This window comes from Malaya genurostris, chromosome 3, assembly GCF_030247185.1.
Source record: "Malaya genurostris strain Urasoe2022 chromosome 3, Malgen_1.1, whole genome shotgun sequence".
Lineage (NCBI taxonomy): Eukaryota > Metazoa > Arthropoda > Insecta > Diptera > Culicidae > Malaya > Malaya genurostris.
The window spans coordinates 291,104,637-291,110,669 of record NC_080572.1 but is presented as its reverse complement, the minus strand read 5'-3'; positions in this window follow the sequence as shown (position 1 = coordinate 291,110,669).

The window sequence follows — 6,033 nt, the reverse complement described above, 5'->3', positions numbered from 1 at the left end:
TGACAAAGTTATTGACTGGGCATCGTCCTTGATCGTAGGCTTCGTTTCATCGAACAATTATCTCTAGTTACGGCAAAGGCTTACGCAGTTTTGGGACTTATCAAACGCAACACCAGAGACTTTGATGATGTGTATTGCCTAAAGACAGTTTATGTCGCTTTAGTACGCAGTGTTTTGGAATACGGAGTAATAATCTGGGCATCCTACCACAACGTCCACATCGATCGAATCGAACGAGTTCAAAAATGTTTCATTCGATTTGCACTACGACGACTTCCATGGCAAAACCGTCTTCAATTACCTTGCTACGAAAATCGCTGCGCTCTTATTAATCTTCCTACACTACAAAATATACGAATTTTCCTTCAGCGACTGTTTATCTTCGACTTGCTTTCAAATAACATCGACTGCCCAGCGCTTTTGGAAAGATTGCTTTTTAATATTCCTGGAAGATCATTGCGGAGAACAGACTTTCTTCGGCGATCAGTCCATCGCACACAGTACGGTCAAAATAATCCTATGGATGTTTGTTGTCATCGCTTCAATAGTGTTTATCATTTATTTGATTCAGCAATGAACAAAGACGCATTTATTAAAATATTTATTTTAGGTTAATGAGAGTAGTTGTATAGTAATAGTTATTTTAAACGAAGACAAATTTAAATAAATAAATAAAAAAAAAATTTCTAAGTGTGTAGCCATGCAAGTATCCTGTATTGTAAAAATCGGCTGCGAAGTTTGTTGAAACAGAAAGGCTCAAATTCCACGAAAGGAATGTAATGCTAAAACTTTGTTTTATAAAATAATTGTCCAACGAACAGGAAACTGTTTTATAACAGTTCGATTGAATTAACCTTAGTCAGTCATATTTCTGTTGAATTGCAATGCTGCCAATCGAATAATGTACTCATTTATCGGGTAATCCATGTATAGAGTGTAGAGTGCAATGCTTGAGAATACGAGAATTGTATACCGTAGTATAAACCGGTATAAACCGGAGTGCACACACTAAACTTCATTCGGTGATTCCTGAGTCTTTTGGTGGGTTTTGAACTACCGAATATTTTCAATCAACTGATATATCAGTACAAATGAACATTCGTTGACAGCAGTTTCTCACGGAACCGTTGGAATCAGCCTTGTCAGGTCATTTTTCCAAAAATCTGTATCCGGTGCAAAAATCTATCTGTACCATATCTGTATCAGAATCTCTGCTGCATAAGTACCACGAAAATGTTATAAGGGCTCAGTTAAGTGAGCAAACGTGAGTGGTCTTAAGACAACCTTTACTCGTGTCTATTAAAGAAAAAAAAGTCCAAAATCTATAGAGGTCAGATATCGGTATAAATACCGAGAAATCTGTATGTCTGGCAAAGTTGGATGGGATGAAATGAAATTTTTACCAAAGAAATTCCTTACCGAGATTTGAACAGCTAAGATCGGTCGGGAATCCAATTTAACTCTCTAAGAAAAAAAAAGTCCAACGAATGTCCTCTGTAGGTCCAATAACAACGTTGAACCGTTGGTCCGATGAATGTCCAATCAATCGTCCTACGGGAGGCCGATTCGGGACCTTCGTTTGCGATTTAGAAACAGACCATTGAACCGATTGTCACTTCTTTCGTTCAACAAACCTGGCAGACAGAGGTCCATTGTTGAGTCATTTTCAATATGAGGAGCTGGTGCCCCGTTGGACATATCTGAAGAATACTTCTACTTTGCGTAGAATTAAAACACATTTTCCTTGTATATGAAGAAAACACACGATTTCCACACTTTTTTTTGTAGGAAAAAAAACAACAAACCGTTCCAACAAACTGAGCCAGTATTTCGTTCAGTATGTTGTTCAACAAACGCCCAACAAGATCTAACCACTTTCACAGTGGGAAGTGTGACCCTCATTATCGAAATGACGGAATGAGTAATGAATTGTTGCTCGACTACTCGATTTTTCAGTGCTCGATCGGTTCAGTGCTAGAATCAACCCGATTGACAGAATAAATGTCATTGAATTCTCGCTCATTTTACGAAGGTGTTAGCAAGGACGGCTTTTATCGTATCAAAGAACGCTCACTCGCAACTCTTCACACGATTCAATAAGTGCCATCAAAGAGAGACGGATATCACCGCAGCAAAACAAAAAACCGGCATGATTCATTTAACATAGAATAGACACCAGTGCGAGAGCGAATTTCTCTCGATGACCTGTCCTGTCTGAGAATCAAAGGTTAGCTCGCTGCTGTGGGGATTCTCTCTGAAGCAACAAACGGTCGCTTATTCTCGTTTCGCGATCCGATTCTGTATGGGCAGTGGATAATTGCGATAGAATCATTTTACTATTGCCGCTTATTCTAACTATGTGCATATAACCTTTATCAAAGACGTAATATTAACAAGATATCCAGCTCTCTCATTTTCCGAACAAATCATTGGCAACATCCTTTTTTGCGAACATTGCGCCTTCAGGCGAGTCCGCATCGACTCTCGTTCATAAAAGTAGGGGAGAGAAAATTCAAATTTGTGCGCGCCAAAATAGCAGCACTGCGCACCCATACAATTGACATGACATGTTGAATGTGATGCCGTTCGATGGCGTTGCTGAACTGAAGATTGATTTCGCTCCAAGCTGACAGGGTCTGCCTTTATATAAGTTGTGTCCATGAAAATGTCTGTGAATGCTCCACACAAGGGTTTTGAAATATTGCAACCTAGTATGTAGTATAGTTTTGAAATATTGCAACCTAGTATGAGAATCATCAAGTCATTTCATCGATTCGATTTTCTCACCCCCCTGCTATGAAAGCTGGTTCCTGAAACCGACGCATTTTGTTTTGGTGGCGTTGTTGTCAACAATATGTTAAGCTACGTTCATACCATACAATAAGAAACCACACTGGTGTCAAAAGTTAATTTCTTCAAACCCAATATAAATATAACTCTAGTTTAGTATTCTCCATAAAACAAGTAATTTGACCTCTTTTTGAATAAGAAAAAGAAATTGTGGTTTATTATAGTTTGATTATATTCCATCGAAATCGTTTCCTTATGTTGGTGCAACCGCATGAAGAAAAATGTGAACGTATGAACACTGCTTAAACACAGCATTTGACAGCGAACAAAGACATCAAATTAACAAGATATCCAGCTCTCACATTTCCCGAACGAATCATTGGCAACAACATTTTTTGCGAGCATGGCGCCCTTAAGCGAGTCCGCATCGAATCTCGTACACATAAGTAGGGGAGAGAAATGTCAAATTCGTGCGCGCCAAAATAGCAGCACTGCGCACCCATACAATTGACATGGTATGTTGAATGTGACACCGTGCGATGGCGTTGCTGAACTGAAGATTGATTTCGCTCCAAGCTAACAAGGTCTGCAGCGAACTAGAACCAAAGAAGTAAAATTTTCGGCTTCAAGTCAATTGTATGCAGATGACAATCGTGCCACCGGGGTGGATTTTTTGCGATATTTGTCAACTTGCGATTCTCTCTTGATAAATTCCACACAGCACCAATCATTATAAGACTGTAATTTTTTTTAAGGGCCGTGAAATACTCAGAGTATGAAGTGGAGCGAAAAAATGTAGAAAAATTCTTTCACGGTTCATGCATTGAGAGACTCGAGTTCTTGTAGCATCTTCTACCGGATTGAAAATGTTATATACAATATAGATAAAAATCGAGCAGCTTCTGTCAAATTTTCGGCAATCATCAACACTGTGTGTTAGTGTAAAAGTTAGGTGACTTACGCCATTTTATTACACATCAGCTAAAGGAATGGATGATACTGACTAAGGTAGAACCGACGACACGACCAGGCACTCAGAAGAAAAATCAGCATTAAAACTGTTCGCTAACGATTCACCGCCAGTTACCACAAATCTAGCGACCCCTTGTAAATGATAAAAATAATCTTCTCGAGCAACACTGTTTAAGTTGCTATGTACTGGTTACCAAGGAACCCCAAAACAAATAAACATGTTTTGAAAGCGGTGGAATATTAGTGTTAAACTTTGTCCAAATTTAGCAGAAATGCATTTTCTGAATTTAATCGAAACTATGGATAAAACCAACGAACGAGGACAATGATCTACTTCCAGCGATTCATCCGTACACTTCCACTGCTAGCTTTTCTGGGCAGTAGGATTCGGTGTAATATGCCGGTGTCAAAGTTGTTTTGTGTCGGTTGATTGCGCAGCAGTGGAAACAGTATTTCTCCTTGTTGGCCACTATTCAAGGATTACTAGTGGAATTCCACAAAGAAATCATTTTACCGTACGTTATGCAGGTACCGCAGAGCACAAGCCTCGCTCAGCTCGTTGTCGGTCATTTCCATGTCTTCTTTCTCACACAACGGTTTCAAGTCAAGACCTGAATTTTGAACTTGGCTTTATAAAAGACATAACTCATACTCCTAAATTTTTACATTCCGCTCGAGTCAGGTAAATCCATTAAAATGTTCCGTAATATAATAACCGATCTGAAATTTATTTTGTTTACATTCATCTTGCCTTCGATATGCAGTAACCAAGGTTATGGTGACTGTTATTCAAAATCAATAAATAAATCAACTTGTGCTGCCAGTTTAAAAAAATTCACTAACGTTTCCGATTTGACATTTCCAGTTACTGAGGGGTAGTTAAATTTACGATACAGTTTTGATAGACGAGTGGCAGGTCGTGTCGTCGGTAGAACTTTTTAATTCATTTTCAGCGAAATTCTACAATTTATGCTGGAATTCTAAAAGGACTGGTTACTTACTAGTTCTGCATATCCGAAAAATTTGAAGGTTTAAATTTAAATATATCAGTTATAATTTTTTTTTATTCAGAAGTATATTGGAAATCAGCGCGAAAACAAAAAAACGTGAAAGAATAAGAAGAAAACGAATTGACAGTTCAGTCCGCATATTCTCACTCAATTCCGACGGATTTCCGAATCAACCGGTTGTAGGCGAAATTCATTAGGAATCGGTTGTTGCACTGGAGGTGGAATTTATTCGGAATTCTACATGATTTCCACATGGAATTCCGAATGAAAATTTCTCGCCGATTCGGAATTCATTCGTATCTGATAATGTGGGGAGGATCTCTTACACACCAAACTTCGGTACGGTAATTTTAGCATGTTTTGATGACTTATGAATATCAGCAAAAATAAACATACCTTAAAGTACCGCTGTGATGAAATATTACTTTTACTGAAAAATCATCTACCGGTGTTGAGATCGGTAAAACAAAAACTATAAGTTGTTATAAAATTAATTTTAATTAAAATTCCACTGAAACAGCGTTGCCAGGTTGCCAGATTTGTCTGGCAAATGCCAGATTTTCCTCGTTTCGCCAGACACTCAAACTAACCAGATCTTTTGCCAGATTTTCCAAATTTTCCCAGACTTTTCATTTTTTCCTAGATTTAGTCAGATCTTACTAGATCTTTACGGTTTTGGCCTCTATACGATAGGTGGGGAGACCTTTTTTTTTTGCTCACTGAAAATGAAGCCCGGCAAAAATTTCCTTGTGTATAGTAAGACCCAGACAAATCCAGATAAATTTTTGAGTTTTGACAGATTTTTGAAAAAATAACCTGGCAACTCTGCACTGAAAACTTATAATATTGTCGCTGCAGCACTAACCTGAAATTCGCTGGACAGTCCAGCGCAGCAAAGAGCAACATCAGTTGAGCTGTCATTTCCTATTTCCTAAAACCATGTTACTCCATACATATTTTGTTGCCATGATTTTGGCCTGCGCGCTTTCACATAAATGAGTAAATTTTCTTGCTATCACCACAGACTAACAGACATGACAGTATGAGTAAATTCTTATCAAAATAATTTTTCGTGATTCACTAGTTCCACCTATATTGTACTGCGCGAACTATTTACTATCGGTACACCCCTTGTGTTATGTGAAAGTTTTTTTACTAGTTGGTTTCCCCTCGTTTGTCAACACCGATCAGCTGCTTGCAGGGATGCCTGATTTCATCATAATATTTGAAAATGAATCATCACAATAAATTGTTGGATTAC